A 14,231-nucleotide genomic window follows, 5' to 3' on the forward strand; every position below is an offset into this window, starting at 1 on the left:
CACAAATTTGACGTTTGCCATAGAACTATTTTTAACTAGCTTTCTAAAAATAATTTAAATGCGAAATTTATTTAGTAATTTGGTTTATTTTATACATATGTGGGGTTTCAGTCTAACCAAACTGTGGTAAAGTGAAATGAAAAAAAAAACATTTTTCATGTAATCAATACATCACATAATATACAATAAGCAAAACATTGATTGTATGTACAAGTTTTAATCAATTCGTTCTAAAAATAAACTTTCATAAACAAGATATGTAATATAATAGATAAGTACGTATCTTTTTATATGTTGCACATGACAGATTAGTGGTCATTATTTAATTAGCTTGAGAATTTGATTGTTTTTAAAGTAAATATGCTGCATTGACGTTACTCAATTACAAGTAATTATATTAGTTTCTTCTCTGATTGGTAATTGCATTAACAAAGGATTTGTTTTCAGTTTCGTCCAAAGCAAAATGCGATTTCGAAGCAGTTGGATTGGCTGCCACACAATTGTGTTTCCTGCCACTCAGCAAATTGTTGACGACGCGTCGCCGCCACCATTTCCTCTGTTTACAGTCGTGTGTGTGCATCGTGTTTCCTTCTACGTATTTGCGGTATTATGTGCTTAAGTATTACTGATGCTGCCCCTTGGCCTGCCCTCCTTGGGGTATCTCCGAACACTCTTGCTGCTGCTGCTGCTGCTGCACGGCTTTGCCCCATAATCTTCATTCTCAATTACTTCTGGTTTCGTGTTAACTGCCACACACTCGCCATACGATCTTGCCTGCCGCCTCTTTAGGCAACAACGCTTACCACCCACCTGCCCCTCTCACCAGCTCACCCGCTCACCCTCTCATTGGGTTTACTGTTTCAGCGCATTTTTGTGTGTTGCATTTAAAATGTTTCGAATCTTCAGCAGCGTAGCGCTTTTCTGATGATTTCGCCAGCTGCTGCTGCTTCTGGTGCTTCTCCTGCTTTTTGTTATTTCTGTTGCTTCCGCTTTTATTGTTGTTCATATTGTTGTTGTTGCCACACATACCGCAGCTGGCCACAGGATGCTCCAGTTTGGCCGCTTTTCGCACACATTTCTCGCTCGAATTTTTACGCGCTGCGTTTTTCGCTCTATTTCTTGACCGCCCCTCACTCCTCCTCACTCCCCCTCACCCTTGCTGGCTGATGTTTGGTGTGTGTCACTTTTCATCTAGTTTTACTTTGTGTAGCTGGTTTTAAAAAATTTGTGCGCTGCGCTTAAAACAAAACGAAATGGCATAAAAATAAAATAAATGTTTCACAGCTAAGCCGCTGCTTTGTTTATGTCTCTAAGTATGTGTGTGTGTGTGTGCGTGTGTTGGGGCGTGTCCAAAAGCTGCCTCAGCTGCTGCTTTGTGCTTTCTTTTTTAGCATATATAAATATACATATATTTTTTGTTGTTGTTTGTCGCGCACATTCCGCACCCCAGCGCAAGTGGAGACGGCACGCATGGTTGGACGACCGAGTGGGTGGTGGGGCTTAGGGGTAGCTTGCTGATGATTGCTTTGTTCCGGCGCTTAAGCATCCCAGCAGCAGCAGCAGCAGCAGCAGCAGCAGCAGCAGCAGCTTAATCCCGACTCCGAACACTTTGTATGCGCATTATGTTTATGAATTTGTTGCGTTTTGTCTGCAACTTTATTTTACACATAATTTTTTATGCACATAAAAACAATTTACAAAATAAACTAGACAAAAGAGTCTGCGCATTTTTCGCAGACAAACGTTTTGTTTGTTTGCGTATCTAATTGCAAAATGCCAGAGAACAACAAATCAAATCAAATTACTTATTACAAAATTGCATTTTAATTGCCCGCCCTTTAATGCAGATGTTGTTGCCACACTGTGCCTGCCTGCCAGTTGGCTAGCTGGTGGGGCAGGTGGGCCTGCGCAGGGCGTGGGCTGACATTTCACGCATTTAGTTGTCGCTTGTCTCGGTGTTCAATCCCTCTACTTTTGTTACTTTGCTTTGGCAGTCCGAAATGAAACGTTTTGTTGGCGCCACACTCACCGGATGGACGATAAAGTATACGCGACGTGCGCTTCGCCACCCACTCAAACAGCCCCCCAAGCCATGCATTTCTAGTTTAACTGTTCATTTGTGTGTCGCCATTTTAGTTTGCTAAAAACTTTGTGTCCATTGAGTAAAAGAGGGTGAAGAAGTGAGAGAGGGAGAGCGGACGGTGTTGGGTTGCGTGCAGTCAGCGCGTGTCGAAAAATGTTTAAATGTCCGCCATAAAGTCAATTTGGTAAAATGCAACACCATCGAGTTTAGTTTTGGCCATCAATGGACTGGAAAGCTGCCTGTCTGGGCTGCCCGGATATGCACAAAAGATATCGTATTATAGTATATATATATGTACATACTATTCTGTTGAATAGCAGACGACTCAGATTACGTTAGTAGTGGCACACATTCGTTTAAAACCTCAGAGAGTTAGAGATTAAGTGTCTTTTGTATTTGGCTACTGAAATTTAATGCATTTATGTACAACCATTCAGCAGGGAATTAAGCTTAGTTCAAAATGTAAGTAGAATAATTTTGTTTTGCCTAATATTGTAATTACAATGCAAAAACATGACTGATCTTAATGATAACTTTATGAAAGCGCTCGGATTTTTGACAATTGGGAAAAGTTCTTTGTACAAATTTCAAATGTTTTTGTTTTTCAAATAACTTCAAAATCCAAAATAAACTCTTTACAGTTAGACGCACTCAACTTTCTGATACGCTTTTTTGTCTATATAGAAAATTGAAATGTGAATAATTCCGAAGTTATTTTTGCGATCGTTCTGAACCTTATGATCCGTCGAGAAAATGATAAAGATTTTTCTTTTTCTTCGAGTTTGAAATCACTTTTATTCTATTTGCGGTAGAAGCGGAATGAATAAAAAAAATATAAAAAAGAGTATATACCAATTTTGGTTGCTCTCTCAGTGTCTGAGTTCTTGTTGCTCATACAGACAGACGAACATGGTTCAATTGACTCAGTTTTTGTTGCTTATCAAGAATATATCGAGTTAAAGGGTCTGCCACGCATCCTTCTTCCTGTTTGCACTACATAATTTTACCCTTTTCATTTTCCGTTTATGAATTTGAGTATAGCAGGCGTAAGGAATTGAAATAGGTTTTAAGATTGTTCGACTTTTCTTGTTTCACTGATCTGCAATGTCTGATAAAATTGCGTGAATAATGTTTTATTCAAATGCGACTCAAGAAATGTTTAGCATACATAATTAGGGATAGAACTATCGTCTATATTATTCTGTCAATAAATTATTAATCAAACATTGCAAATTATTTGAAATTGCGTATCTCAAACAGGAATATTTGAGGCTAATTTACGTTATTAACTTAAATTGTCGTTTGTTGTTAATTGCACATACGCAATGAGATGAGCTCAGAGATCACAATCGTTTAACAGGCGCGTGCCACAATTACGGCAAGCTCCCCCGAGTACTGTTTGTTATACACACCTGCTTCACACACGCCCCTCTCTGCGCCGCCACCAGCCCCACCCACCCCAGGCTTTGTAGCACTTCAGTGCGGCCCATTATCGTTTGTACGGCTGGCCAACGCACTCAAACACTGAGCCCCAATTGGATTCGTAGCTTTTGCAAACGCATTGACTCGTTTTAAGTGTAATAGAGTTGCCTGCCAGGCACAAAATTCTCACACCCGTAGAGGCACACACACATTCAGCTATGCAAATGAGAGGGCACACACAAAAGCTATGGCAATCATTGGCATATACGCACACACGCACACAACAATTTACAACAATAAAATGCGATTTGGCACACAAAGCGCTTGAACCCCAAAAACTGCAATGCGACAGCAAGTGGCAAGAGTCGAGTGCTGCAAGGCAGAAGTTGTACAGGATATGGTCGAGAGAGCATAGGCAGAAGCGGCGTCGGGAAGCAGGACGAACCTGAATGCCAGTGGACAAGCCAAATTTGTGCGCTGCCTGCTCGGCCTCGGCTGCAGCTGATAGATTGTAATCCTTGTGTGCTCTTTGACTGCTTTCAATTGGCTCCCACACACATACAGACAGACAGACAGACAGGCAGGCAGATAGTCATATGAACAGCCTTTATCCTGTTGACTGTCAGGGGAGTGTCAATGAGAGCGAAAGAGCGAGAGAGTGAGAACGCTTGAGTGTATGCGTGTTAATTTAGTTTTGTTGTCAACGGCCAGACTGGCAAAAACAATTGAAACAATAACGAGACAAGTGAGAATCGTTCAAAGGGACCAAAGGGAGCCAAATGATGTCAGGCATACTGCTAACGGCATTAATTTGCTATCAAAAACATAAACAACAACAAATAACAAGGTTAACATGTTGTAAAACCGCAAAATGTGCTTTGTGCTTAAGATTTGATTAATTGCCAAACGCTCGACCAGAGGTCGGCCCCGAAATCATTAATGGCGTCTCTTGTGCTTTTGTATAGATCTGGCAACGCCACAGCCTTTGACTTATGCCAAGAGGCAAGGGTGAGGGCGAGGGCGAGGGCGAGGGCGAGTCGACTATTTCGTTAACAATAAATAACGCTTGAGACAGCGCCGAGGGCTTTTGTTTTGCCCAGGCGAACGCATGAGTGCCACAGAGACTTGCCTTTGATCTGGCGCGAGGAACGTGCGAAAAACGGTTAGCATAAAGCACACGAAATGCAGAAGAGGCAGATGGAGAAGAAGAAGAAGAAGACAGGTGGGTTCAGGGTAGAGGGAGTTGTAAGTCAGGCAAGTCAAGCAACCTGGCGGCAGATTGATGGCATAGCGTCTACTTACGTCCTGGCTTGTTTGCCTTTCATAATGAATGCGACTTGGTGCCACCAAAGGGATGCCAGCGAACAAAACAGGATGTGCACACACACACACAGACACACGTTTACTAGAGGTTGACTAGCTAGTCAGTCCATTACATAGACAAGCCCGAAGTTGAGTCTTCTTTACCACATGCCAGTTATTGATCAAATATCGCATGTCACTACATAGTAGCCAGCTCAACAAGCATAAAGAGAGAAAGAGAGAGAGAGAGAGAGAGAGAAAGGGAGAGTGTGTGTATAGAGTGGGCGTTAGTGGGGTTTATACGCTGGTGTATAAATGCCAACTAAAAATACCATTTAAATTGTCGTTATATACTGTTTACTGTCATGTGGCTCGTCCTCATTCTCTCTGGCATTTTAACTGACATTTTGTTTGGCTTTGCTTTGTTTCAGTGTCGTTTTCTGGTTTTTCACTGTCGGTCATCATCATCATCAGCAACATTCCCAGTCCCAGTCCCAGTCCCTGTCTCATCTCAATCCCCACTCCCCCTGCTGTTATCGCAGCCACAGAATTTTCTTTTCCTTTTATGACCAACTGCCGGAGTCAAAGCCAATCCTCCCACTGCTGCCCTCTCTGTAGTCTCTTTGCACGCCTGGCTAAATTGTATCTCCGTGAATTTGACACGACATTAAAAAGGCCGGCGACCAAAAAATAAATTGACGTAAATTATACAAAAATTGCGATGGAAATATTTCAATTTTAAATGAAAATTGCTGCCAGCCTGATAAATTAACTATAATTTCAAGCGAAATACACATAGGAGAGTCTGCAAAGTGTTATGCAAATTAACATTAACGATGATAAATGCGATCAAATTATTTATTAAATATGCTGTATATTAAACAAGCTGACATACACTTTCAAATTTATTAAGTTATTAATTACATCAAATTTTCGTTTCATTTTAGATTGACAACTGAACAACTGAACTGTTGAGGTATGTTATATACTAATAATTTCTCAATAATTCTGTTGACAACAATTTGAAACGTATTCAAGTATCTTTAGTTAAAAATTCTGTTAAGCTGTGTGCCCCAAGCTTTTTGTGTGGCAAGCGTTTAAACCACCCACCTAATGGCTGAAAATGCATTAAAAAGTTTTTGTTGCTGATTTTGTCTGCCGAAGCGTAGGTCGGCCATATTTGTTTGGCTTCCGTTTCCGCCACAGACGTTGGCTTCTCTCTCGGCATCGAGCTGACTTTTAGCGTCGCAACGGAAGTTGCCACATTAAAAAGCGCTCGCTACACTGTCAATATAAATGCTGGTGTAGGGTGGTGGTAGAGGCAACCCCCAACCAACCCCCATGGGGGATAAGCAACCAACCACCCAGCGCTGCAGGCGGTGGCATAAACGTCATTATCCTCAACAGGCTGTCGCTTGAGAGAATCATCGCCGTCTTTAGCTTCGAATATGGATGGCATTGCTAGGTGCAAAGCCTCAACATGTTGTCGCAATGACCCTCATTAGCTTAATGGGTCAGCAGGCGGCGAGTTTTGTTCGCAGGACTGGATGTCATTTTGTAAGCGCTCATCGGACTTTGCTGATTGCTGAAAATTTCATTAAAAAGCATTAATTTTGCACATTATAATTATTGAGCTTTGTGCCTTTTGTGGAGAGACGCGGCCAATTAGAAAATCAATATGCTGCACTTTGTCAAAAGTTAATTCACTTTGCGACTGGAAAATTACTAATGTAATTAATGAAAGGCCATCAACAGCGTCACATTATTTTGTGCGGTGGGGCGCTTTAAGTTATTTGCTTAAGGTTGGGCCTGCAATGTGAGAATTGAACAAGTCTGAAAAGTACGCAAATTGTTTGCTGTTAATGTAAAAAGACATAAAGAGCTAAAAATAAGTTGTTAGTCGTACAAAAAACTGTCGCTAATTGTTTTAAAGCTGACTTTGACGTCATTTCGCACATTTTGCTAAAGAGCATCGGACAAGCGAACACATTTGTGTTTAACATTTTTTTTTTTGCAATTTCTGTTAATAACCTTTTTTCAATTAGTCGCTGTTTAATCAATTATTTTTTATTGTGCTGTGCAAAGAGAAAAATTATACACACATTATTGCAAAATAAAACATTATTGTCATGTTTATGTTACAATCAATTAACATTTTCAATTTGGCGTTGGCTGATAAAAAATGGAAAATAAAAAATTATTCTGATTGATTTAAATGAAAACCACACGGCCAATCAAATTTAATAGAGTTGTCTTTTATTATTTTTTTATTACAACTTTGATTTGAGTTGTATAATTTAAAGCACAAAAAGCGTAAAATCTATATTATGAATGTTTCACTTGTCTAATTATCGCCGAGTACTTCACTTTTTTGCTGTGATTAATTGAAATTTATTTACAAAATGTTGTCCAGGATATGGATACGCCCTCTTTTTGGATTATAGTGAATATGCCCATTCCTTTGATATCCCGACAAACTGTTTCCCAAATTGAAATTTTCTATAAATAAAGTTCGTACTTGTTCACAACAACAACTCAGTCACATATTTTTAATTTTCCTTCATTCAAATTTTTTATATTTTCAGTTTTGCAGTTTTTGCATACATTCATTCATTATACCGTTTTTTTTCTTCAATTTGACCTGTCTCAGTTTATATGCATAAAATCTATACCTAAGTAAAAATAAATGTCATTGAATTATTTTCATTTACTTATTTAAAGTTTAGCCAGCTACTGGGGCGAATAAACAAAGTAATTTCTTTGTTTCTAAAGTAAATTTTGTTTTATCATAGAAATTTGACAATCATTGAAATTCCATTTTCCTTCAATCTAGTTGCTTTTCACTAATGAGAAACAGAATATCTAAAGTAGTAATATTTGACAATAACGACCGTTTTAATACGCAAACATTTCCTGTGCATAAAGCCACAGAAGAGGGACAAAAAAATGAATTCAAATGATGCTACTGATAGCTAATATTATACGAGAGGCTTTTAAGGGTCTCTGAATGTGCCATAAGATGCTCGTTTGAGATACACTTGAAATCACAGATGTCGTTATTGTGATTGTCATTAGGCTTCAATGGGCAGACACGGCGTATGCGCAATGCTGTTAATATTAGAGCCAACTAAGCCAAAAACTAGCCGCAATCAACAACAACAGCAACTTGGATGTATTCGATGTATTTTTTTGTAGCCTCAATGACTGAGAAACAAAAAAATGGCAAAACATTTCTAATATGTGTGAGTTTTATTTTATTACATTTTATTACACATAAGTTAACTGCGAAATGCGTATAAAAGACATGCACACACACACGCACGAACACACGCACATAGACAAGCTTCATTGGAGCAAAGTTGCGAGTTTAGAGCTCGCATCCTGGGCATGTCCTGGGCACGTACAACGTATCTCCGCTTCCGCAGATAAACGCGCGTATCTGTGTGAATAGGCCTTGACTGCTTGCCTTGCCTGTGTGTGTGTGTGTGTGTGTGTGTGCGAGTGTTTCCTTTTAACAAAATGTTTTGATTTTCATTGGAAAGGCAGGACAGCACAAGTCTGGCAAGCAAGGCTCAACTAATCTGTTATCCTTGCTTCTGCTGAACTGTTGTAACTCTCTCCCTTTATCTGGCTCTCTCTTTGTATGTGTGTCTGTGTAGGTTTTTGCTCCTTCAATTCATTTTATTTATTGAAGCATGAAAGGCGCCTCTACAACTCACACAAACACATCTACTTGTATACCAAGCAATCCAATGCCTCGCATGAGTGAAATGTGCTTGCTGTATGCTTTTTTTTTTTGGTACATATATCTCTCGGAGTAGAGCATCATCAGCAGCTCAAAGACAGAGAGAAAAAAGAGTTTGCGAATGAGCATATTGCCGTTGCTAATTACGGCTTCTTTTTGATGGCAATCATATGACCGAATGTCTTTGATGTTGCTATGCTATGCTACAATTGGAACTGAATTGGAACTGAGAACAAGAAGATGTAGCAATGGAGTGCTTAGGAATATGTTACAAAAGAAAATGCTCAATAAATTTAATAGAGTTGCGAAATGAGAATGCAAATTGGCTTTCAAATTGAGGCCTAATATAAATGCCATTAGCTCTGACAGTGAAAAAACTGACGCCATTAGCTAAAAGAGCCAAACTAATTTGAAGTGCAAGTCAAGAGCTTTAAGAGGATTTTTGTGATTGCTATAGAATGCTAATTTCTAAAAGGTCGCCAGCAGTTTATATTGTCTTGACCCTTTTGATACATATATACTTATATACATATATAAATAGCTAAATTTGTTTTGTTTTATTTGAACATTTCAATTACTAAAACTGTTTTTGTTTGCCCACAACATAAGCTGCTGTAAGTTTGCTAACGACACTTTTGTTGGCTGCCTTGTGGTAGCTCAGCTGCGTTATTGTGGTCTCGAGTGCCATTGAGCAGTACGACTGAAGCCGCTGTTTTGCAAGCAAGTGAAGCAAGCTATTGAAGCTATTGAATGTCAGCCTGAGGCGAGAAAACTTATACTAAGTAAATGCTGCCACATGGCGTATACTTAATATGCCATTTAAGTTGAATTAAATTACGTTGCGTTCGAACTCAAACACAGCTCATTCATTATTATTTACTACAACATTTTTTTACAATGCTTTGTATAGAATTCAATTGATTTGTTCTTATTGCTAACTATTTTCATTCAATGTAGCTGCGCGCTGAATTGATGATTTCAATTGCCAACATCTGTAGAAAGTCAATAGCTTGCCAAATGCTATAGTTGCAATAACGTGTGCAACGAGAACGTTGCTGGCAGTCTCGTTAGCTTAATTGATATTCATTGTATGCATTTTTGTATAACCCTTAAAAAGCTGCGCTTTTTCAAAAGCCTGAATTCGTTTCCTAGTCTGTCTGCTTTAAGTTACATGGCTTACGTGTTGGCCCCTTGCTGGGGCTTCATCAATTTTTCAGGCCTTAATTGTGTGTGTGTAGCTCAAGTGACTTTGGCTGAATTGCTGAAGCATACTTTTCAGGGTAGCCGTCGTTAAGACGGCTAATTAGCTGCCGTTGTTGGCTACAAATTGAGTTGAAATTCAATTTGCCAAATCATCACAAAATGCTACAATAGAAAAGAACAACTAAATAGAAAACGAAAGAGGACGAGCGAAAGCAAGCAACGAAAAAAATGAAAAAAAAATACGAAACAAATGCTGGTCAACAATCAAGTTGACTGCCCGTCGAGTGTCGAAACCAACAACAACAAGAAGAAGAAGAAGAAGAAAGCGAAGTGCAATGGACGAGTATTGGTTATGCATGGAATGGGTTGAGTTGATTTGGCTGGCGTGCAAGGAGTATGTGTGTGTGTGTGTGTTATGCGAAAGGAGCAGCGTTAGAAATGACAACAGTTTTCAACTTTCGCCTTGGCTGACACTGTTGTTGTTGCTGTTGCTATCGTTATTGTTGTTGAGACCCTACAAATCTCATTGTTTTGTCCTGTCGTTGCGACTATCCTGCTGCCTCTGGCAATAAAAACCGCCGCTGAATGAGATTTTTTCTGCTCATTTCTTGGTTTTTTTTTTTGTTTTGTATTTGTTTTTTTGTACATGCCTTAGATGTTCTTCAACGCTCATGTTGTGCATTTCTCGGTCACTGACATTTCGCTAAGAACGCGGCTTTTGTTGGATGTTGCATGTTGCACGAACTGCGAACGGAAAGTTGATTTCTTTTACGTGCATTGTGCCTAAGGCCTGCGGCGTTGACTGTGACATGCATGGCAAAGTGCACAGCAGCAATAACAACAACAACAACAACAACACTAAGAACGCCATAATATTGGCCGTTGTAACTGTGGTGTCGAATATACAAAAAAAAGAGTGTACATGTGGGTTAAAGGGCGATAAAGTTCTTGAAAAGTTACCAACATCTTTTTCGATTTTAAGCTTAGCTAAAATATGACTAACTAAAAATTAATTTTCTTGTAATTATAGTCAATTTGATTCTTCATAATTTGACTTAATATAGTAAAATAGAAATAGAAATAATATAAATAGACATAAAAAACATTTGTCTAAACTAAGTTTTCCTTTTAATCTATTACGTGTTGTGGCATTGGCTTAAGGTCAGTTCTGCTTAAGATTGTTATGCTGAATATCAGAAAATTGTTAGACTCAAATTGGAGTTAGTTTTGATGAAACAAATTAATGCAAAATATTCTTATTAAGATCCGTTAAATTCTCTTCTTTATGACAATCATTTGGTTTCGCTACGGACAATCTCTAATTCGAACTTGTCCTTTTTTTCCATTATACTGATATCGTGATGAAACTTGTTTACTTGTTCCTTATTATAATTGTTCAGATTATTTGGGTATTTGTTCTACTAGCTATGTGAAATAAAATGAGATTTAATGCTCATATTATATCCTAAAGTGTCCGTGTCAATCTCAAAATGTAAGTCCATATGATGTAAGTCTAAAGTGTTTACAAATGCAAGCAGTTCATAAAATATGATTTAGCATCTCCTGTGTGCTTGGCACACAAATATTTGCCCACTATGCAGACAAAAGCACCTTTGCCTTGAATAAAAAAAATATATCGTGAAAAAAAAGTAGAATAGCATATTTACACATGGCCTTTGGCATTGTTTTCACAGGCGGCAGTCAGCAGGCGAATTTTGATATTGCTGCTGTCTTTGTTGTTCTTGTTGTTGGTTTTTGGCATCAAAAATAGTTGGCGGCCTGCTGTTGTGGTTACACTATGTTTTATTTATTTTTGCATATTTTTTTTGGCCATGTCGAACACAACAATATGCTGGGTAGGACAGAAAGAAAATTCAAGGGGCTGGCAGGGAGTGTGTTGATCTCCATGCTGAATGGCCAGTTGGCAGTCTAACACTAGCAAAACGAGAGAGAGAGAGAGAGAGAGACAGGACTTAGTAAACCAAAACACACTGGTGGCCTTTTGTTGCGAGGCATCTTTTGTGGCAACTGTCAGTTAACGGTGCCACTGCACGTATGCAACTTTTGCAGTCGGTTTTTGGCAAACCAAACCCACTCCGGTCTACTAAAAATACGCTGAATGCTAAGCCGCCCTGCCCTGCTCTGGCGCATACAAATGTCAAGCGTCTCTGGGCAACTCTAAAATTTTTAGTTACAGCGCATTTTATTGATAGTTTAATAGATGTCATTTTGGCTTAGTCCTGCGCTGTCCTTTGTTAGCGCTAGCTGCCATTTTGGCTGGCACAGCAAAGTGACAAAAGTTAAATTGAGTGGGCAAATTGTTGGACAGATTGTTGTGTTGGCCACCCCAAACGCCAGTTGGGCTAAAACTTTATCAAAATGCAATTGATTTTGAAGCTGCAGATTCATTGACCCAAATTGGGGCAAACAACTCAAACGATTTGCTTTGTTGCTACTGACACAGCCATTGGCGAAATACAATTTCATAAATTTCATTACAGGCACATGCAATGAGTGTAAAAGGGATAGAGTGTGCGAAAGAGAGAGGGGGAGAGACGCATACAATATCATTTAATGCGCAAAGTTTGCAGTGTGCGGCAAACTTTTAGCACTTGACAAAAAATATTGATCAATATATGTCAACGGGGTCAATGGTGTACGAGAATAAAATAAAGTAAATCCAACTTTTTCGGCTATAAAACAAATTTTGCTACTCTACTTTTGCTTTTTTGTTCCTGCTGCTGCTGCTGCTAGCAAAGTTTAAGTTTGGGGAGTTGTTTAATTTGCTGCGGCCATCGATAGGCAGTGGGCTCTCAATCTCAGCTCAGAGCCTGACGCTCAGCAATTCGCAAACATTTTCCGGTCAATTTGGCGCCAACTTGGTGCACCAACTGGCATCGATTAACTTTTGCTAGCCCAGTGTAGAAGTTTGCACTCTTCTTTATCTATCTTTTTCTTCTTCTTGCTTTTTTGTAAATAACGCACAACAAATAGCAAACCCAAACATTTTCGCAACTTTGCTGCCGCCTTTTCGTAGAGCGTTATGCAGTCAACTGTGTGCCAACTGCTTCAACTGTCTGAGCTAACTCTTCATTATCTAGCATGCAACTCTTTAGAAATTTTGAAACTTAAAGTTTCAACTTGGGGCAGCAAACTTCTAGCCTGGCTCCAGCAAGAGATTTAAAAGCATTTCAGTGATTTTGCCTCACGTTAACCTAAAATGCTCTATTAAAGAACACACACACATAAAAACTGTCAACTGCAGCAGCAAATTGTCTAAGCCTGTTAAAGCGTTTCAACCTTCCACTGAAATTTATATTAAAAGCGTGCAAATAAAACAAGTGAAAGAGATTGACAGCTGGGTATTTTACTCTATCAAAAATGTTTTGTGGACAACTCTAATATGTATTTAGCTAAAGCGATATTTAAACCTAAAAAGCATATTTTTCACACGTCATATTTTTTCTATTGTTAAATATTGCATGTTTAAAAGTTCAACCATGGTAAACTTGAATGAGTATCGATTGTTTTCGTTTTTAACTAAAATTTATTATTTTACTTATCGCACATCAACGGTGCTAGCTTTGGTCGGTCTTTATAGACTTGTATGAATTTGTAGTAATATCCTAGTGCAAAAGGAATTATCATATGGCTTAAAGCACTAGTGACTTAGTAAAAGTTATATGATATAACTATTTATAAATACTATTTCAGCTATTATTTCTATTAAAGGAAATATATAAAATCAAAATAAATTAACTGCTGAATCAGAAAAAAAACTATAAATATTGTATAACTATGAATTATATCGATACTATCGATTAATCAAATAATTGAGTAGTAAACTATCGCTAGTATTTTGTATATTCTGTTTGATGAGCTCGTTACCCACTCTTATGTAGGCGACTTGCAAGTAAGTAAAGAAATGAGGCTATTTTCATATACAAAAATTTAATTTAATGCATATTTAAACGAGTTTTATTAAACATTGCGTATACGCTGCGTTGACGCGCACAAATTGTCGCATAAAAAACTGTCAATTATAATTTGGAAAAAATTGCTGAAATTACTTTTTGCATATACATGCGTATGTATATGTGCGTGCGTGTGTGTGTGTGTGTGTGTGTGTGTGTGTGTGTGAGATGATGATGAGAGTTAACATTTAATAGCCGCTGCTAATTTGATGTGACTGACTTTGAGAATATCATATGAAGAGGAAAAATATGCGAGTGATGCGTTAACACTTTGCCCCCATGGCTTAGTTATGCTTATCATATGACAAATCGTGCTTTAAATTCAATTCCATGGGCCCCGACTCTTGACACTCTGCTTGGCTCCATGTGCGGTGCGATTTATTTATGTCATGAAATTATTACCAGGCAGCAAGAGCGGGCCGAACAACTTCAACAAACCCCACTGAACAACAACAACAACTATCATAATTTTTATGTTGTCAAAGTTTGCAACAATTTTTCA

At 38.6% G+C, this 14,231-nt stretch overlaps 1 protein-coding gene across 2 annotated transcripts in view; it reads left to right on the forward strand.

Moving 5' to 3' along the window:
* LOC108600556 (bifunctional heparan sulfate N-deacetylase/N-sulfotransferase) overlaps positions 1-14,231 on the forward strand; it is a 58,890-nt gene that overhangs the window by 5,096 nt on the left and 39,563 nt on the right. The window contains exon 2 of one of the 2 annotated variants that reach the window (XM_017988216.2): positions 5,755-5,783. The exons of the other annotated variant lie outside the window; for it this stretch is intronic. The gene's annotated coding sequence lies outside the window, so the exon portion shown is untranslated. The remainder of the gene's footprint in view (positions 1-5,754; positions 5,784-14,231) is intronic. 2 annotated transcript variants of the gene reach the window in all.

Source organism: Drosophila busckii, chromosome 3L (assembly GCF_011750605.1).
Source record: "Drosophila busckii strain San Diego stock center, stock number 13000-0081.31 chromosome 3L, ASM1175060v1, whole genome shotgun sequence".
NCBI classification, from domain to species: Eukaryota; Metazoa; Arthropoda; class Insecta; order Diptera; family Drosophilidae; genus Drosophila; species Drosophila busckii.